Source organism: Onychomys torridus, chromosome 1, assembly GCF_903995425.1.
Source record: "Onychomys torridus chromosome 1, mOncTor1.1, whole genome shotgun sequence".
In the NCBI taxonomy this organism is placed as follows: domain Eukaryota; kingdom Metazoa; phylum Chordata; class Mammalia; order Rodentia; family Cricetidae; genus Onychomys; species Onychomys torridus.
Window position 1 is genome coordinate 165,514,276 of NC_050443.1, and position 22,084 is coordinate 165,536,359.

The following is a 22,084-nucleotide window of genomic DNA, read 5'->3' on the forward strand; positions in this document are numbered from 1 at the left end:
AAGCACATACATACAGAGCGAACCAAAAAAATCCAACTTAAAAATTAAACATGCAGGGCTGGAGAGATAGCTCAGAGGCTAAGAGCACTGACTGCTCTTCCAGAAATCCCGAGTTTAATTCCCAGCAACCACATGGTGGCTCACAACCATCTATAGTGGGCGTCTGGTGCCCTCTTCTGGCATAAAGGTGTACAGGCAGATAGAGGACTCCTACACATAAAATAAAATCTAAAAATAATTAAAGGTACATAATAAATGAGCAAAAAATTTAAAACTACAACAAAAAAAAATTTTTTTTGAGCTGAAGATTGAACCCAGGGCCTTGCGCTTGCAGGGCAAGCGCTCTACCACTGAGCTAAATCCCCAACCCCAAAAAATATTTTTCAAGTCAGAGAAAAAGAATATATATTCACACAGGGTTAAATGTTCAGCTCAGTGAAAGAATGAATGCACACTTAGCAAGTGCAAGACTCTCTAAGTTCAATCCCCAGGGGTAAAACATAGGGAAAACTAGAAAGGCACTAAATGTATGAATGAATGTATAAGAAAACATAATACATACAAAGTCCATTACCATCTAGGCATTCACTTGGAGTCTCTAAATGTGCCTCCACCCCTGAGAAAATGGAAAACTACAAATAATGACAATAAAATTGAAAACAATGATTCTTTATCATCTGGCACACAGAAAGAGAGTTCAAGGAAGTATGCAAGCATTTTGTCACCTGTACAGAGTGTTAGGTTTTTATTTTTTGATTACTTTTGCTTTGTTTTGGGTTTTGGTTTTTTGAGGCAGGGATTCTCTGTGTAGCAGTCCTGGCTGGCCTGGAACTCACTCTGTAGACCAGGCTGGCCTGGAACTCAGAGATTGGCCGACCTCTGCCTCCAGAGTGCTCGGATTAAAGGCATGCACCACTACTACTACCACTTATCAGTTGCTATTATATCTTACCCCAACAACAAAACGTCCAAACCAAAAGACCCTCTACTAAACCTAACACTCGACGGGTGATAATGGTACATGCCTTTAGTCCCAGCCCTTGAGAGGCAGAGGCAAGCAAATCTCTGTAAGTTCGAGGACAGCCTGGTCTACAGAGTGAGTTTCAGGACAGCCAGGGCTACACAGAGACATATAATATATATTACATAACAGAATAATTCTGTGCTATGTCATTAAATATGTTTGCAAAATAGTTTTACCTTAACAATAACAAATGAATTTGTAATCATTTAAAATGTTACTTCATACTTTAAAAATATTTCATAGGCCAAAAATATACAGTGCCCCTTTGTGACTACCATCACCCTTCACCAAAGAATGGAAGCATAGTGCTAGAGCAGCTAGAAATAATAAATTACAAACAAACAAACAAACAAACAAAAACAGGGAACAAATAAAACCTGACATATCAGGCTAAGCCTGGCTATCAGTCTGTAATTAAAATACTTCCCAATAAAAAACTGATATTCTAGCTGGACATGGTGGTACATGTCCATAAATGCTAGCCTTTAGCTTGAAGGAGGCGCTTTTCCAGTTCCAACTAGTCTTGGTTATACAAGATCCTGTCTACCAAAAATTTAAAATTAAATGCTGATGGTCTGCAGAAGTTTTCCTGTGTCCAATAAAAACAGCTGCTGCTGGGTGGGAGTGGGCAGGACGGAGACATTTCAGCCTACAATGGTCAATACATAGGAAGATCGCTTTTTGTTGCTCTGATGTTAATGTTAGGTAGGAACTCTTTATATAACCCAGGCTGATCTTGAATTTGTAATCATCTTTCCTCGACTTTTGAATGTACATAACAGTATACCCAAGAAACACGTTATTTAAAACTACAATCAGAGCAAATCTAACCTTTAATTAGATATGACCTAAGAAAACCTTGAACCTACCCATAAAATGTCAAGAAAAATCCAATAATTATGATATCCTATTATATTCTTCAAGTCCAAAATCAAAGTTTATAAAAATCAAGACTTATTTTCATAATTAAACATTAAAACAAAATATCATACTTCCAGAGTTTATTTTAACAAAGGTTCTTTGACCATGCTATTATTTTAATTGTTCTAGAACATGTCAGTTAGAAAGAAGTAAGAATTTTAACAGTATGCAGTATAAACTTACCAAGCAAAGTGTTTAACACAGCAGTGTTAGTCAATTACTTTTCAATGAAGTATGTCAACACAGACAACAGGGTCAGAATAATTAGTAAATATGAACAGTCACTGTTTTACATTAAAATTTATTTTTGGAGAGCTGGAGAGATGGCTTAGTGGTTAAGAGAAATTGTAACTCTTGCAGAGGACCCAGGTTCAATTTCCAGTCTCCCACATGATAGTTGTCAACCACCCATAACCCCAGTCTAGAGAATTCAATATCTCTCTTGACCTCTTTAGGCACCACACTCATATGTAGTACACATACATTCATGCATACAAAAATGAATAAATATAATAAAAATTTAATTTTAAAAAACTTTATTTTGAAGCTGGGAAGTTGGTAGCACATATCTTTGATCACAGTATTCAGGAGGCAGAGGCAGGCAGATCTCTGTGAGTTCAAGGCCAGCCTGGTCTACAGAGCAAGTTCCAAGACAGCCAAGGCTACACACAGAAACCCAGTCTCAAAAAAACCAAAAAAACAAAAACAAAAACAAAAACAAAAACCAACTTTATTTTGTATTAGAAACAAAAACTTGGAATTTACCAGTTTTTATAATCAACCACCTCCATTCTGAAAACACTGCTCTGAAACAAAAAAATGAGAAGGGTAATTCTAAATAATCTTCTCATCAAGTCCAGAGCTTATTTTGCTCTTAATACCTCTTTTATTTACATACATTAAAGTTTATATACTACCTATATAAAGCAGGTAATTTTATGGAAAATGAAGTTAATGCTATACTCTCCACTTATATGCCTGTATTGTACTGAGCAGCTGCATTTTACGCAGCCCTTGATTAATGCTAACCTTTGATAGATGACCAAGTAAAAGCCAAGAAAGCAAAGTGCTTACCCAGCTGATTTTATCATTATATTGTGCTTATGAGTCTCCCTTAATGTATCTGCAAATCAACTTATTTATAATACATTCCTGTAGCTAGAAGTTTTCCTGGGTGCTGCAGGTACTAGGTCCCAAATAAACACACAGAGTCTTATATTAATTACCAACTGTTTGGTCTATGGCTCAGGCTTACTGCTAGCTAGCTCTGATATCTTAAATTAATCCATTTCTATTCATCTATGTTTTGACACATGGCCGTGGCATTAATTACTGGTCTGCTGGCATCTTGTTCCTTGGGCAGTTGGATGGCATCTACCCTGACTCCACCATTCTTCTCCTTGTCTCTCTGCTTGGATTTCCCACCTGGCTCTTATCCTGTCTTACCACAGGCCAAAGCAGCTTTATTTATCAACCAATGGGAGCAACATATATTCACAGCATACAGAAAGACCATCCCACAGCACATTCCCTTAAAAACAAGAAAAATAACGGGGTTGGGGATTTAGCTCAGTGGTAGAGCACTTGCCTAGCAAGCACAAGGCCCTGGGTTCGATCCTCAGCTCAAAAAAAAAAAAAAAAAAAAAGATTACTTTAAAAAAAGGGGGGCTGGAGGGCTGGAGAGATGGAGAGATGGCTCAGAGTTAATAAGAGCACTGACTGCTCTTCCTGAGGTCCCGAGTTCAATTCCCAGCAACCACATGGTGGCTCACAACCATCTACAATGAGAGTTCTGGTGCCCTCTTCTGGCCTGTAGGCTGAACACTCACTGTATACATAATAAGTAAATCTTTTGTAAAAAGAAAAAGAAAAGGATGTAAATTTTCCTTCATTCGTTTACAAATACTGAAAAACTTATTATCTGTAATTAAAAATGTCACCTATGACTTAAAGAACACTTTGAAATAGTGTTATAACTTTTTAAAAATATACTATAGCTTTTTCTTTGTTCTTAGAGTCTCTCTTAGTGTCCTTGCTGGTCTCAAACTCTGATCTGAACTTCCTGCTTCAGCCTAGAGCCTAAACTGGATGGACATGAGCATCTTCCCCTCACCCTTGGAACTGAACCTTAGGCCATACCTATGCCAGGCATCACTCAACCCCAGACCTCTTTACTTTTGACTTGGCTGGGATCCCCTTGCCCCAGCTTCCCCATAAGGATTCAATACTAAACTGGCTAAGCTTATTGATTTTAAGGTATGTTACAGCCTTTGTTCCTTCTTATCACAAAACATATAGAAGGAAATATACATTTAAAGTACGTTAAGATGAAAGAATGCCAATTTTGCAGGAAAAAAAACTTCTAAAAACTGTTGTATCAAAACTAAATCTTTAAATCTTTCAATTTTGAATCTTTCAAATGCTCGTGTCAAGTGGTATGGTGGATCAAACCTATAATCTGAGAATTTGGGTTAAGAATAGCATTATATCTGAAAATTGGAGGCCAACTTGGGTTACATAGTGAGTTCCAAACCAGGCCAGGCAACAGAATGAGACCTTACTTCAAAAAGCGGGATTAAGGCTGACAAGATGGCTCAATGGGTTAAAGGCATTTGGAAAACAAGCCTGGTAACTTGAATTCGATTCCCAGAACCCACATAAAAGTGGAAGAGGCCTGGCTGTAAAGCTGTTCTCTGACCACCACATCTGTGTCATGGTATGTAGACCCACACACATCATGCACGTGAACACATAATTTACTATTATTATATTCTATGTGTGGGGCTATATGGACTGCATGTGTGTTTATGTACCACAGACATGTCTGGTGCCCTCATAAGCCAGAAGAGGGTATCGGGTTTCCTGGACTGTGTTACAGACAATAGTAAACCACCATGTGGGAACTAGGATCAAACCTATATTCTCTGGAAGAGCAGCCAGTGCTCTGAACTGCTAAGCCATCTCTCCAGCCCCTCATAATTTCTTAAAAAGCATGATTAACAGAGTGGGACCAGAGGCAGCACCCTGGAAAGCCCTTGTCTGGAACACTTATGGCCCTGTGTTCAATTCCAACATCATAAAAAATGAACTTAAAAAATTTTTCAAATTGTAATTAAGTCATGACCGGCAGCTTTTTGCACCCCCATGCCTTTTTTTTTCCCTTTTTCTTTTCAGTGTTGGGGATTGAACCTTGGACCTGGGGTATGCTATGCAAAGTACTCTACCACTAACATTCTTTCATTCATTTCATTTTTTTAATCCATAGATATTCGTATCATTTGCCTCAAACTGTACATTAAATTGCTGTCAAAGCTAACATTCAAGTTTTTTTTATCACAGGGGCTGGTGAGATGGCTCAGTGGTTAAGAGCACTTGCTGCTCTTAACTACAGTTCTCAGTTCCCACACCAGGCAGCTCTCCCCAACCTGTACTCTACTTTAAGGGACGTGACGCCCTCTTCAACTGTACATACAACACACAAACATACAGACACGCACAGATTCACACTTTTTTTTTAAAGAGTCTGCACACCAAAAAGATGGTTAACAAATTCCAAAAAGGGGGGTAGGGTGGGAACACTACTCATATTTTTGCATATAACACTTCCAAATGCTAAGTATGCCTTTGATCAGTCTCTCGGTGCCTGTCTCTTTTTCTTTTAACTCTAAGCCCTATAATGTTGAAACTCTATTTTCAGCACTATCCCAAGCTTCATGCACAGTAAACTTAATACTTAGACAGAAATACATGCACTCCTCCCATATACAGGCATGGTAGTTCACACCCGTAACACCAGCATTTGGGAGACTGAGGCAGGAAGATTGATTGCCAAAGTTCAAGAACAGCCATAAGCTACATAGTGAATTCCAGATAGCTTGATCTACAGTGGAAGATCTTGTTTCTAACAGCTGTCTCAACACACACACACACACACACACACACACACACACACACACACACACAAAATGCACACATGCAAATAAGTGAAGTAAATGAACTGCTAAACCTCTACATTTCAAGCTCTGTGTTTCAAAAACTAATTTGTGTACAAGCCCAAAAATACTGCCCAAGTTCCTTTTAATGCTCTAAATGAACTGTAAAACTCTTACCCTTGGTTCACAAATGTGTACGAATCCTGGCTTGATTAATGTAATAATATTTTGCTAACCTTTCAACATCAGGCTTTAGAACAAAAGAGTCCTTGTTCTCTGGTGGAAAAATAACAAAGCTGTGAGGACTGTGTCAAGTAAGAAATGCAGTACCTGTTGCCTTGACAATTTGTTTCTCTGTTTCAAGCAACAGCCTTCTCCTATCTGTACTCTGAAATTCTAGTTTGAAACACAAATTTAGCTGGGTATATTGGCCTGTAGTAATGGCAAGAAGATAGGGAATTCAAGGCCAACCACAGATTCATAGCAAGTTTGAGGCCAGCCTGGAATACATGAGACTCTGTCTCCAAAAAAGGAGAAGTGTAAGGTGTGAAGAACAGTGGCTGACATGCAGATGTGCTTAATTTATAATGCTTAAACCTACAGTGTTTTAATACATAGGGCCTCTGCACAGGGCACTTCATGCTTAGAAAAATGTACAGCTAATTTCTACTTTCAGGCCCAAAACTTCACAATCCCCATCACATGCCAAAGGTTCTCACCATATTATAAATTTCCTAAGTCAATTTAAGTATATTAAATTTAATCTACTATTCATAGACAGAACTATTTCAAGAATTCATTCATAAAATCTACCTCAAAAGGAAACCAGAGGCAGGAAGATAGCTCAGTCAATAGTGCTTGCCTCCAGAGCACGACCTGAGTTGGATTATTAGAGCCCACCGGACAGAGCCCAACAAGAAACCCTGTTTCAAAGGAGGTAGATAGCATTTCTGAAAATAACACCCTAACTTGTCTTCTGACCTCCACAAGTTCATACATGCACAAAAATAAATATAAATATAATATATATAACAAACACAAAACAAAAAATAAAATAGGACTGGGGTGCAGGTCAGTTAGAAGAATGATTGTCTAGCAAGCATGAGGCCTTGGGTTCTAACCCCAGCACCACATAAATTGGGTGTGGTGATGTATGCCTTCAATCAGCACTCAGGGTGGAAGCATGTTTAGGAAATCAAGGTCCTCTTCAGCTACATAGGGAGTTCCCAGCCAACCTGGACTGCATGAAATCTTGTCAAAATAAGTAAGTAAATGGTGTATAAGTCAATGGTAGAGCATGTGTTCACTTCCCATGCACAACCTGGGAAGTTCAGTCTCCAACACTGCAAAATAAAATATAAATAATAATAATAATAATAATAATAATAATAATAATAATAATAAAAAATTGGGGACTGAGGATGCAGAGTTAGTAGAGTGCTTGCTTGCAAGCACAGAAGCCCTGTGTCCAATGAACCATACCAGGCATAGTGGTGCAGCCGATAATCCCACCACTCAGAGGCAGAGGCAAGAAATTTTAGGTCATCCTCAGCTATGTAGAGTTTGAAGATAGCCTGGGTTAGATGAGACCCTGTCTCAATATAATATTAATAAGATAAAGAAAAATAAACCAAAACTTTCACATCCACATTCTGCATGTTGAGATTATAATGAAACCCACCTTGTCTCTACTAGCTTACCGTGATTTTATGGCAAACACAGCGGTGGGAAGAGAATGTACAAAACAGATGCCGCTTGAGCACCATTTTAAAGACAGATAACGCAGAAAAAGGACAGCATTGCCTATAAATTTAAGAGAGGAAAATTGACAAAACTTTTTAAAAAACAACCAAGAGGAAAAAACACAGTCCATAACTATATTAACATTTCATTTATTCCAAACACAATACATTTAACCTAAATCTAAACATATGAAGATTACTGAACAAATCCAAACTAAAAGATATTCAACAAAACTAAGCTATACTCAAAATATATCAACATCAAGAAAACAATCAAAATGCTAGAGAGCTGTACCTCGAAAGTAAATAAAGGGGGGCTCAGTGGTAGAGTCTAAAGCCCTAGGTTCAATTCGGGGGAGCAGGCAAGTAGACAGACACACAAACACACACACACAAAGGGTACGAAGAACAATTAATTACTAAATCCTGGACTAGGAGCCAAATGCTTGTTTGTTTTTTTCAGGTCCTGTTTAGGCAGCCATATTGTTGAGTGTTCAGCTTTCCTGTCACATATAAAAGACACTGTCTCACAGCAAACATCATGGTTCTTTGGCTCTTAGAATTCCCTCTTCTTCCAAAATGTTCTCTGAGCCTTAGGTGTAGGGCTGTGTTGTAGCTCTGTCAGTTGGCTGTACACCCTCAGTAGGTTTCCTGCATTTTGACCAGTGTCTGTGGCTTTCTGTAATGGTTGTTTTCCTTGAGGAGGGTGAGAGCTATGCTTACAAGTGTTTAGAATGCAGTTAGAAATTAGTGTTTAGGGAAGTGGCAGTCGTAGGTTCTCCTCTAGGTCCCTTGTTCTCACCAGCTAAAACTTGCCAGCTAGGACTATAGTGTCAAGAATGAATTCCCTCCTGTTGAGTGGCCAGAAGTCCAACTAGATAGCTGTTGCTTATTCCCAGGATATAAGTGCTGCTAGTACATCTTTAGGGATATCTTGCCATTTTGGTCATCGTTGTGGTTCCTAGGCACTACAGCTTGTTAGGACTGTTGATTGCTTTTCTCTTGGCAGCTTACATTATGTCTTCAGCTACTCCGAGAGCTAGTCCTTGGGAAGGAGACTGATAGGTCATTTCCATCTCAATTCTTCCAAGTCCTCTATCTGAAGTACGTGGTGTCTTCAGCAATAGGGTCTTACTTCAGTTTTTGGGAGGCTATCAAGGGCCTTGACAATAGCTTACTTTATTCTTGCGGTCTCTTGGGGCTTCCCTGACAACTTTGAGATTTATTTATGTATTTTATGTATAGGAGTGTTCTACTTGTACATACACCTGCATGCCAGAAGAGGGCATCAGATCCTATTGTAGATGGCTGTGAGCCACCATGTGGTTGCTGGGAATTGAACTCAGGACCTCTGGAAGAGCAGCCAGTCCTCTTAACTGCTGAGTCATCTCTCCAGCCCTATCCCTGACAACTTTAAAGGAAGTTGCCTATACCTGGTACTGGGGTTTTGTTAGCTAGTCTATGGCTTTTAGGGGGAAATACATGAGGCAAGCGCTCTACCACTGAGCTAAATTCCCAACCCGGAAATACATGTTTTTAAGCTCCTTGTTTTGCTTTGCTGGAACATCTAAAAAACTCAACCCAAACCAGTAAATAAATAAATGGTTCTCTTTTTTCACTCTGCTGCAGCTGCAAAGAATCCAAACTCTTTACATCTTGTAAAGAGCTTACCAGAACATTCTGGCTTTATCGCATACTACTGCCCTTAAAATATATAAGGCTGTGTCTCCTGGCTGAAAGTACTGTTTTTACTACTCACATGTCACTTAACATATGCCTTGTGATAGTTAATGTTTCCTGTTAGTAGATGTTGTCATAAAAGCTAAGAACATCACAGCAACAAAAATTTACAGAAAGCATGTGTGCCAGGCAGGCGCTGCCGACTACCATGCATATAAAAGCCTGCTACAAAGCATCCACTAAGAAAAATTAGATGAGGTCCCTAGAAATGTAGACAGCCCAGGAGCAGTATGCACACACCAAGCATCACTAAATAAATTTGAGATCATCCATGGTGGCTCATTTTACAATCCACGCCTTTGAGAAGCTTATACAGGTCAACTATTGCTAGTCTGAGTCCAGCCCAGGCTACAAAGTGAGACCTTGTCTCAAAAAGCTAGAAACAAACACGTTAAACATAAATACCATGGTAAGATTCAAGCAGGCTGTTTTTCGTTTTGCTTCCACTGCTTTAAGCCTTTTGGGAAGAGGGAAGCAGTAACACACAACCCTCGTTTTCAAGCCCAGGCAAGCATGGCAGCTCACGCCTAGAACCCCAGCACTTTGGAGAGTGGAAGTAGAAGGATCCCAAATTGGAGGCCAGCCTAAACTACACAGCCAATTCAAGGTGCATGGATGAGTCCTGGACCAAGAAAAGAGGGGAACAAGATGAGCAACTTAATGAGGCTCTACCTCAAAGTAAAATAAAAATGGACTGGGATGTAGTTCAATAGTAGACTGCTAGGCCTAGCCTAAGCTTAGCCTCCAGTTCAGTTCCCAGGGAAGAAATCTTAGACACTTTTTAAAAAATTATTTTTGGGCCGGGCAGTGGTGGTGCATGCCTTTAACCCCAGCACTAGGGAGGCAGATGGATCTTTGTGAGATCGAGGCGAGCCTAGTCTACAGAGCGAGATCCATTAAAGGAGCAAAGCTACACAGAGAAACCCTGTCTCCAAAAAAAAAAAAAAAAAGAAATGAAAAGAAATTATTTTTGGGTTTTATTGTTGTTGTTGTTTGAGACAGGGTCTCTAGCAGCCCTGGCTGTCCTGAACTAGCTATGTAGACTAGGCTGGCCTTGAACACAGAGATCCACCTGCCTCTGCCTCTCCAGTGTATCACCACACCAAACTGAGAGCCTACAGTTTAGACACAGGCCAAGGAGTGTGTGCTCCAGTGCTCTGAGGGCTGAAGCAGGATTTTTAGGATAACCTGGAATGCACAGCAAGACCCTGTTTCACCAAAACCCCAAATAAAACCCAGCTTTTTCTAAATACCGTATTTCATGCACTACTTTCCACATACAACAGAATGTCCTGTCACATAAAGGAAGACTCCTCCTAACAGTCACCGTAAGAACGAAAACCTGGCTTTCTTCAGGAAGATGTGTGTCATCTAGTAAGGCCAGCAGGCACTCTAAGTATCTGTATTAATCTTGAAGTTATAAACTTCTAGCTGACTGTACATGTTCATATAACAGAACCTTGAAGGACATCATCTTATTTTACAGATTAGCTGGTTCTAAATTCCAGGTTGAGAATAATGCAGTAATCCTGTATTTGGTTCTTGCTTTCGTTGAGCTTTATGGTAAAAGTGAAGCAATAAAACTATTTTTCAAGCCCAGGCATGGTGGAACAAGCCTGTTAACGCCTGCACTTAGGGAAGCTGAGAGAGAAAGATCCCAAGTTCGAAGCCACTAGGGGACACAGCTGGTTTAAGGCCCACAGAATAGGCTCATGCTATAATGGAAATGCTCTTCGAAAGTATGTGTGGTAGCATCAATCCAAATATCAACGGCCCAGCATAATCACTTTGCCACTGCAAGGCACCCTCAAAGCGTTTATTTCAATTTCTAACTAGATGGCTTCTTGAACTGAACCTCCAAGCCCTGATGTCTTCATTTGGATAAATTCTTAAGTATCGGTGGACTATGCTAAGGCGACTGCAGGACAGACCTGAAGTCTCTCCTGTAGCCACTACGTCTACCGTAAACGGCACTGTTTTATCATCTTCACAGCCGGCTAAAGGAATCTGCATCCCTTATGAAAAAAATTAAGTCTATGGTCATTATGAAACAATGTGCGGATGGGCGTGCGCAGGGACGTGGCGGAGCCCACGCAACCGTGCTTAGTGACTAGTCATTTCAGAGCGCTGTACTGGAGCACAGCCCTCAACCACCCAGGCTGCTGAACAACTCCGACACAAACCTTCACCTACTGCTTTGAAAAGCCGCGGCCGGGCAAAGCCAACCGCCCAAAACGTAATTCTTACAACAGGCCCCACGTCGGCATATCGCCCTGCAGGGCTTCGGGGGCCCCAAGAAAGGGGGACAGACTGTCCCCAAACGTCTTTTGGGGGCGACTTGCGGGCTTTCCAGGAAGCGCCGCACACCACAAACCCTGCCAGGCTCGCAGCCCCCGGGAGAAGCCCCGCGCCCGCCCCACGAGAACTGAGGCGGGGCTGCCCGCGGAGCAGACGGGGTGGACCGAGAGCCGCGTCCGCCCGCTCCGCGAGGAAGGCGGGGTCCCAGCGAGCCGACGCTGGAGAAACAATGGCGCGAGCGTGACGTGGGCCGGGGGCGTCGCCGCCGCGCGGGGAAGGGGCTGCGGCGGGGCGGGGGCGGCCCGGGCCAGGGGCGTGCGCCACCCCGGAGTGCCCAGGCCGGGCGCGCGAGCGGATCCGGGCCCGGGTAGGGGGCCCTGAGGAAAGGGACGCCCCGGGCGGGCGGCAGGGGCCGCGGGGTCGCGCGCTCAGCCGCGCGTCCTCCCCAGCCCGCCGCTCGCCGCTCGCCCGCTCCAATCCCCCTCCCGCCCGCCGCGGGTGCCGCCGCACTCACCGGCCCCGCCGCACCGCAGCAATCCTAGCGCGCAACTGCCGCAGCGGCCTCGGCGCGCGCCCTCGCCGCCCCCGCCGCCCCGGCACCGCCCCCCCCCCCCCCCCCCGCTCGCGCCCGGCCAGGGACCGGCGCTCTGTTCCGTACTTGGGCTCTGCCGCAAAAACCTGCCGCGGAGATGCTCTCCGGAGGGTGGACCTGCCTCAGCCCCTCACAGGGCTCGAGGAACTTCCAAGCACAGAAGCCCCGTGCTTCTGAGCTCTGGGGGTGATGCACGTAAAGAACGCAACCATTTCCTTTGGAGACCCGCCGCTTGGCGTTTTGCCTGCGCCCTTCAGCTGAGGGCTGGCTACTCCGCCCCCACCTGAGGTGACCCCGCCTACTCTGCGGGAGGCTTTTCCCTAAGGTGAAAGGAAGTGTCCCTCTCTGGTTCCAGCTGCCCGGTCTTGTAGACAAACGAACCTGAGGGCCTCCCTGGCCGGGCCCTCTCTGGAGACCCTTGAACTCAACTTGGTGGTAACCAAAAGGACCAGCTTTGGGATTTATCAGAATGAGTTCAAATCCTAGTTTCACTACTTACCAACTGAGTGAACTTGACCGAGGATTTGACCAAATGTGACTACACACAATTAACTCATTGGTTACTATACTGATAGAATGAAATAATATACGACTCCAGAATGAAATAATACACGATCCCAGGCTTAGTTCTGGCTCATGGCGAACAAAGAGTAGTAGTTGTACAGACACCCATCACTGCACTTCGCCACGAGAAGAGCCATCAAAGTCAGAAAGCCCACTACGTCCAGAACATTAAATTCTTTAGTTTCCATCTCAAAAACCAAGTTCTAGCCCTGGAGGCCTTTGAGAACAAAATGACCTCAAGGCTCGGGGAGCCTGTACTTTGCCCAAAGGCTTCTCTGAGTTGGAGATACTTGATCTCTTCCATTGTTTTTTTTTTATTTTTCCTCTATCCAAATTCTGAGGATCTCTTTCTCCTCAGGCACTTGGCTGATTTGATTGTGAGACCTTTAAACGGTATCGTCCAAGACTACGCCGAGCTTCTATAACACATAATCAGGACTATGGCTTCCACTTTGTAACAGAGCCTTGTGTGTGTGCAGTAAAGTCTTGGTGCATACTGAGTGTGTGGTGGCTTGGCTAAAGTCCTAGTACTGGAGAGATGGACCAGGCGTGCGGACTGCTGGAGCTCATTATGATGCTAACCTAAGCAACATAAAGAAAGAAAGAAAAAAGAAGAGGGACAAAGGAAGCAAAGGGGCCAGAGGGAAAAGCGAGGAAAGCAAGGAGGGAAGAGAAGAAAAGGAAAGAAAGAGATGTTCTTGGCAGACACACTTCTGACTCATATTAAACTTGCAGTCAGCTTGAACAGCCAAGTCCTGTTAGCAAGGGCTCCACTACTTCAGCTTCAGCTACCCCCTCCTGGGTTTTCCACACTGGACTAGGTCAACTGAGGATAAACCCTGGGCCTTTCACCTACTAGGCTTTTCAAAGTGGAAAATGTTATAAAGCAGTTTGCAGTTAGTTTAACACCACCTTTTAAACAAGTATATATTTTCATAAAGCTTGGTTTTATAGGTGTGGGGTGGTGGCACACACCTAAGGCAGAGGCAGGTGGATCTCTGAATACAAGGCAAGCCTGCTATACAGAGCAAGTTCTGGACCAACCAGGACTACAAAATAAGCCTGTCTCAAAACAAATAAGTAAAAAATGTCCGGTTTTGTGGCTAAAGGCTAGTACTTAGCTATCTACACGTGTAATGTGATCAGGAGACGAGAGGAAGAGAGTACACACAAAAGACTACAAAGAAGTCTGTAACAACTAGGTATGTTAACAATGGTTTTCCTTCCTGACAAGAGTTTAGGTGTTCTTTTAAAGTATTATTATTTTTCCTTTTTCTGTTTGTTTATTGGAATCTTTAACACAGGTTAGACTCAAACTCATGGGAACCTTCCTGCTTCAGCTGGAATTATAAGCATAAGCCACCATGTTTGGCTTTTCTTTATACTTCATGAATTTTTCTACATTGTGTTACTTTTCTAATAAAGAACTCTAGAAGGCTGAGGTGATATTACTGCTAAAGCATGAGGACCTGAGTTCGGCTCTCCAGCACCCACATAAAGCCAGACTGGCTGTGTGTGCCTATAATCCCAAGGCCAAGAGGTGGAAACAAGACAATGCCCTGGGCTCCCTACTAGCCAGTCTACCAATATGTTAGGCCAGGTTCAGTGAGAGACCCTATCTCAAAATATTTGGTGGGAGGGGCTAAAGAGACGGCTCAGCAGTTAGAGCACTGAGTGCCCTTCCAGTTACAGCTGTAAGTCCAGTTTCAGGGGATTTGACGTACCCTTCCAGCCTCCACTGTCATCGTGTACATGTGGTACAAGGCAAAACATCCATACACATTTAAGAAACTTTCTTTTAATTGGTGGAAGACCTGGAGAGATGGTTCATCAGAAGAGTACTTGCTACTCTTCTAGAGGACCCAGGTTTGGTTCTCAGGATCTACATGGCAGCTGCATACAGGTTAATACATTTTCTTTTTTAGTTATGTAAACACTCACACATTTACACAAAATCACATGTGCGTAATGGATGTGCACACACACACAGAGAGAGGTCTGCACACCTATACACTTACATACACACACACAGAGAGAGGTCTGCACACCTATACACTTACATACACACACACAGGTCTATACACCCACACACTTAAACATACATATGTTGTTGCATATATAAGTACTTGAATACTGTGTGTATATACTAGAAAATATAAAGTGTGTGTGTGTGTGTGTGTGTGTGTGTGTGTAAAATTTTGGTTTTTCAAGACAGGGTTTCTCTGCAGCCCTGGCTGTCCTGGAACACACTCTGTAGACCAGGTTGGCCTTGAACTGAGAGATTTGCCTGCCTCTGCCTCCTGAGTGTTGAGATCAAAGGAATGCTTCTACACTGCCTGGCTATAAAGTATATTTTATATTAAAAGTATATAAAATTGGCCAGGAAGGGCCATGCCTAGTGGCACATGCCTTTAATCCAGCTCTTGGGAGGCAGAGGCAGATGTATCTCTGAGTTTAAGGCCAGCCTGATCTACAGAGCCAGTTCCAGGACATCCAGGGCTACACAGAGAAACCCTGTCTTGAAAATACAAAACCATAACAAACAAACAAAAAATGTATAAATTGTAGTGGCTGGAGAGATGGCTCAGTGATTAAGTGCACTGAATTCTCTTCCAGAGGACCCAGGTTTGAATCCCAGTACCCACATGGCTGGTCACAACCATCTCCAGTTCCAGGAGATCCAATTCCCTCTTTTCCTAGGACACACTTGCAATATACAAACATACATGCAGGTAAAATACCCTTACATATAAAAAATAATTAAAATAATTTTTAAATTAAAATATGTAAAATATAAATATGTTTAGAGTCAGCCTCAATGCTTACTGAAGGGGTATAACTAAATAAAATGTGTAATATTCATATAAAGGTATTCTGTGGAGAATTTAAAAGAGATCTTGATCTGTATGTACTAACATAAAGGAAAACATTTAGTTGGGGCTGGCAAACAGTTCAGAGGTTTAGCCCATTATCATCATGGTGGGAAGCATGGCAGTATGCAGGCAGATATGGTGCTGGAGAGGTTCTATATCTAGATCAGCAGGCAGCAAGGAGAGAGAGAGAGTGAGCCACTGGGTCTGGCTTGAACTTCTGAAACCTCAAAGCTCACCCTGAGTGACACATTTCCTCCAACAAGGCCGCACCTACTCTAACAAGGCCGCATGTCCTAATCCTTTCAAATAATGTCAGTCCCTAAGAGCTATGGGCCATTTTCGTTTCAACCACCACAGAATCTGATCAGCACCGTTTTAACACCAAGTGCGGTAACCTCGACCCATCCAAACTGTGAGCAGCAGCAGCCACAGTTCATTTGGCAGTTTTCCTGCTTCTTGCCAGAACGTTCTTCCAAAAGTATATCACGTACTGACCTTGTGACTAACTAATCCTGATCAATACAGGTGTGAATGCTTGCTTTCACAGAATCTGCTGTCAATCTGGAAGATGAACCTGAAATACGTAAATAAGGCTGAATGAAGACAGCTCAGTTGGTAAAGTGTTACCTAGTACGCACAAATCTCCAGCACCATACAAAACTGGGCAGGACCAGCTTGCTGCCAACCCTGACAACCTGGTGGAAGGAGAGAACCAACTACACAAAGCTGTCATCAGAACTCCACGTTCATATAAACAAATAAATACTAAATGTTCAGGGGTATGCTTGGTGGTGCACACCTGTAATCTTAGCACTCAAGAGGTGGAACAGGAACATCAGAAGTTCAAAGCCATTCTCAACTACAAATCTAGCATGTGCAAAGCCCTAGGTTGAATCCTCCATACTATAATACAACAACAAAAGTATCAAAAAACAAAAACAAAAACACAAAACTAGTCCCAGAAGGAGGCAAATCCACACACCATTGATGACCTGGAGCCCTCCCTTCAGTACACCGGAGAAGAACTCAAAGGATAAGACAGAGGAGTGGCTGGAATAAGACCCACAATTTAAATGTTATTCACCGGCCAATTATCTCATGAAGTTACAAAAGTAACTCATTTGAATCAGGTCAAAATCTGTTGGAAGCTTCCACTGGTATTTACAACTGTTAGCAAAATTATTTATTTCTTGAACATTCACAAGCAGAAGACTCTAGAATTCATTCGAATTTAACTTCTACCCGCAGTTTGTCTCAGAGCTGCTACCCCACTGTTGGGGAGATGAGCTATTTGAGTAAAGCCTGAAGAAAGGTCAATACCAGGTCTCAAATATTAGGCCTATGCCAGATTAATGACCCCAACGTGCTTCAGGATTGCAGAGAGATGGATTATTTTATTTGCTTACTTATTTTGTAGGACTGTGAGTTGAATTAAGGGTCTAGTGCATGCTAGGCAAGCATTCTACTACTGATCAATATCCTCACCCTAGAAAGTCACCCTCTTGAGACAGGGTTTCTATAAGTTACCCAAGCTGGTATTGAGTCTGCTCTCTTCCTGTCTTAGCCTTCCAAGTGGCTGGGAATAAAGAGCCATGCCACAAGACCCAGGAGGATTCCTGAAGACGCAGGAGAACCAGAATGAGACACATAGTCTGTCAGGAGCATGCTGAGGCAAGAGAACTGCTGTGAGTGCAAGGCCAGCTTGGGCAACGTAAAGGGAAGACTGTCTCAAAACCCAAAGCTGGCAAGGAGCTATCCCATCATCCCCATGCTATAAGCAGCACAACCAAAAGTGGGAGTGTTAATACGTGTGGATAAGTCTGAATCCTTACAAACTGGGGTGGGAATGTGAAAAGATAACAAACTACAATGCAAAACAGATCAGCAGGGTTGTTGTTTTTAAGTTAAACATGGAATTACCTAGGATCTAGTAATCCCACTTCCAGGTAGAGAGTCAACTGTCCATTAACATAAGAATGGATTAAAAAAACGGTATAGACATACAACTTTTCAACTTTTGATACCTGCTACAAACTGGATGATAAATTGAGTGTGGTGGCACACGCCTACAACCCTGGTACCTGGGAGATGGGAACAGGGGGCCAAGCATCCTTAGCCTGACAGTATACTCGAGGCATGTATGAGATGCTGTCTGAAGAAAATAAAAATTTTTTAAAAATTGAGCCGGGTATGCTAGCACAAGCTTATAATTACAGCATTTGGGAAGCTGAGGAGATTGTAGGTTCAAGGCCAGCCTGTGATATACAGTTACATCGTCTCAGAAAAACAAAAACAACAACAACAAAAAAAAACAAGTAAGTTTTGATAGGCCTTATATGGACCTAAAAATATCACACTAAGGGAAAGACACAGACACAAAAGGTCAAATGTTACATTGAGGCAAGACAAGAAAATGACAAGAAAAGTTAGGGGACATGAGGAAGGAAAGAAGTCTTTACTCCAGAACTTTCCAAGACCTTCTTGTTCTGAGACAGGACCTTATGCTGGTGAGATGGCTAAGTTATTAAGAGTGCATGCCATACTTCCAGAGGACCCAGGTTTGATCCCAGAAGCCACATGGCTGCTCACCATTGTATTGCCAGTTCCAGGGGACCTGACAACATCTTCTGGGCTCCAAAGATCACCAGGCACACATATGGTACACAGGTATACAGGCAAGTGAACACTCATAAATATAGAATAAAAACACATCTTTTTAAAACAAATTTCACGAATGCAGGCTGGCCTTGAACTACTTACCTATGCAGTCAAGGATGATCATCCTGCCTCCATCACCCCAGTGCTGAGATTATAGGCATGTGACATCATGACTAGTTATGTAAGTACTAAAGATGGAACCCAGGACATTGTGGGTGCAAGGCAGGCACTTTACCAACTGAGTAACATCTCCAGCCCCTGAGAAAATTCTTCAACGTTAAAAAAAAAAAAAAAATTTTGAAAAAAAAAAAAAAAAAGCGGCACACACCTTTAATCCCAGCACTCAGGAGGCAGAGCCAGGCGGATCTCTGTGAGTTCGAGGCCAGCCTGGTCTACAGAGCAAGATCCAGGAGGCACCAAAACTACACAGAGAAACCCTGATAAGTAAGTAGGTAGGTAGATAGACAGACAGACAGACAGACAGGCAGGCAGACAGAGGTGGTGGCATTCACCTACAATCCTGGAACTTGGGAGACAAAGGCAGAGATCGCTGCTGTAAGTTTGAGGCCAGCTTGTGCTATGTTGAGAGTTCACAGTAAATGCTGTCTCAAAACCAAGACAAAAGGCTAAAGCAAATAAAGCTTCTCACCTGTTTTTACTTCATTTTTAAATGTTGCCTAGTAGTTAAGTGATTACGTATTTATTTTGTATTTATGTTTGTGGGGACACATGTGCCCCCAAGAGAGCCTGAACTTGGGTCATCAGGCTTGGCGGTAAGCCCCTTTACAAGCTGAGCCATTTCAATGGCCCAAAAGTTAATTTTTTAAATGCAGTTGTTACTTATATATTTGAAGCAACATAACCACATACACCATAAAATCACATGTTTAGCTACTGTCAAAACACAGATTCTGGCTGGGCGGTGGTGGCGCACGCCTGTAATCCCAGCACTCGGGAGGCAGAGGCTGGTGGATCTCTGTGAGTTTGAGGCCAGCCTGGTCTACAGAGCTAGTACAGGACAGGCTCCAAAGCTACAGAGAAACCTTGTCTCAAAAAAACAAAACAAAAAAACAAAAACAAAAACAAAAAAACAAAACAAAAAAAACCCCACAGATTCAACTCTCCCTGTATCCTGTTCCTGAGAGTCTCTTCCTAAGTCTCTAAGTTTAAATCTGAAGCTTGTACCTACATGCTATCAAGGACATCTTTATCTACATATTGAATTCAAGGCTAGCCTGAGCTATAAGAGATTCAGTTTCAAAACACAAAACCAAAAAGAATTAACTTTCAAAGAAGGAATCAAATACACATAGAATGTACAGAATGTATCTCACCATGCTCACCCACAGCACCCTGTCCCGAAGTTCCTGCCATGTTTTCTCTATGAAGAGCTTCCACTTTCTTGGCTCCCATCCAATCAAGCACAACTCCCCACTTTCTTTCTTTTTTGTGTTGTTTCCTGAGACAGGGTTTTGCTCTACAGCCTCAGATGACCTGAAACTCACTGTGTAGCCTGGGTTAGCCTCAATCTCACAGCAATCCTCCTGCCTTGGCCTCTGGAGTACTGGAATTATCAGCATGAGGCACCAGGCCCTCCTACCCTTACTTTTTTTTCCCATGTCAGATGTACTTCCTTTCTCTCCCTTAACTTGCCACAGGTACAACAAAAAAAGTATTTACATGTCTTTAGTACCTTCCCTTTAATACCCTCTAATTCAAGCAAGGAGAATTTCCATTTTATCTTACCAACTAAGAGATACAAAACTCTTAACCTAGGGTCTGACATATTAGAGACTACATATATAAGTATGTATATATGAATGTGTTTATATATATGCACGTTAAAATTTATCTTATGTATATAAATGTTTTTGCCTTCATGCATGGATGCACACCACATGTGTGCTTGGTGTATCTCCTGGAACTGGGGTTAGAGATGGTTGTGAATCCTGGAAATGTGGGTCCTGGAACTAAAACCTGGGTCCTCTGCAAAAGCAACAGGTGCTCTTAACCACTGAGCCATCTCTTCAGTCTTGAATCTTTTATTTTTGAGACAACATCTCACATATACTTGCCCTCAAACTCACTATATAGCTGAGAGTTACCTTAAACTTCCCATCTTTCTCCGTCTCCTGAATGTGCACATACATTTTAAATCAACTGATTAATAACTAAATTTATACTGACCTTTTGAGAATATTTTAATGCCTGTTGATTTTATATGCACACATACACTTTGTGTATATACATGTGTGGGGGCAAAACATTTACATAAGGTAAATAAATCTAAAACAATTAACGTGCATATATGCATGTATACACACATACACACATATCCTTTCTATCCTTCCTCTCTTTTAAATAAGGATCCTAAGTTAGTTTTAATTTCAATATGGCATATCCAAGTGTCAAATAAAAAGGGAGTCAGCTGGGCATGGTGGCACAAATTTTTAATCCCAACATAGAGTATGTGTGTGTGTTTTTCTAGGTTTTGAATCTGGGGTCTTGTTTAGGTAAACACAATGAACTACATTACTAGATGAATGCTCTATATTTCATTGAGTTATTAGGGGCTGGGGAAAAGGAAGCAAACCATATCTTCCATTTTTTTTTTAAAGATTTTGTTTTGTTTTTTCGAGACAGGGTTTCTCTGTGTAGTTTTGGTACCTGTCCTGGAACTCACTCTAGCCCAAGCTGGCCTTGAACTCACAAAGATCCACCTGGCTCTGCCTCCTGAGTGCTGGGATTAAAGGTGTGTGCCACTACCACCTGGTTTAAGATTTGTTTTATTTTTTTAAATTATGCATATGTCTGCATCTCTATGTATGAGTATGTGTATTGTGAGTGCATGTGCCTAAGGAAGCCAGAAGAAGGCATCATATTCCCTGGAGCTGGAGTTATAAGCAACTGTGAGCTGCCTGGTGTGGGCACTGGAAACTGAACTCAAGTCCTCTGGAAGAGCAGCGAGTACTCTTAACTGCTAAACTGCCTCTCCTGCCCAGCTTTCATTATTATATTCCTGCTTTTGAAGACATGAGCTCTCTTCCTCAGAAATCTGAATGCAAGAATAGTACAAGTTTTTAGTAATAAATGACATATCACCAACCTTCTGACTTGCTTACATAAATACTCACTTAAATAAGTGCCCTATGTTAGTTTTAATGGTCAACTTGGTATATCCTAGTGTTGTATAAAAAGGGAGTCTCAGCTGGGCATGGTGGTGCACAACTTTAATCCCAGCACTTGGGAGGCAGAAGCAGGAGGATCTCTGTGAGTTTGAGTCCATCCTGGTCTATACAACAAGTTCCAGGACAGCCAGGGTTATGTAGAGAGACCTTGTTTCAAAACAACAAAAAAGGGAGTGGTCCTCAATTGAGGGATTGCCTGGATCTGTCTTATCCAACCATAAACACATATTTAACTGAAGCTGTGGGCCTTTCAAATCTCCTTTCTTTGTTTAAGCTGATTAACCCAAAATTAGGGGAAGGGAACCCATCCCATGTCACTAAAAACACTGCCTGGTGCCCTTGGAGGCCAGAAGAGAGCATTGGATGGCCCAGAGCTGGAGGCTGTGTAGGTAGGTGTTGGGAACCAAACCCAGGTCCTTTAACCCGGGACCTGTGGAAGAGCAGCCAGTGCTCATACCTGCTGAGCCATCTCTCCAGCCCTGTCTGTTAGATCTTTAATTAGTGGAGAAAACAAACCCATCAAGCCCCAGACAGCAGCAAAGCCGGAACAGT

At 42.4% G+C, this 22,084-nt stretch overlaps 1 protein-coding gene across 11 annotated transcripts in view; it reads right to left on the reverse strand.

Moving 5' to 3' along the window:
• Nt5c2 (5'-nucleotidase, cytosolic II) overlaps nucleotides 1-22,084 on the reverse strand; it is a 130,715-nt gene that overhangs the window by 64,677 nt on the left and 43,954 nt on the right. For 5 of the 11 annotated variants that reach the window (XM_036171765.1, XM_036171782.1, XM_036171774.1 and 2 more), the window contains exon 1: nucleotides 12,172-12,208. The exons of 4 other annotated variants lie outside the window; for them this stretch is intronic. The gene's annotated coding sequence lies outside the window, so the exon portion shown is untranslated. Of the gene's footprint in view, nucleotides 1-12,171; nucleotides 12,239-12,315; nucleotides 12,462-22,084 lie in introns of those variants that run through there. 2 more of the 11 variants (XM_036171692.1, XM_036171711.1) reach the window with 2 other exon arrangements.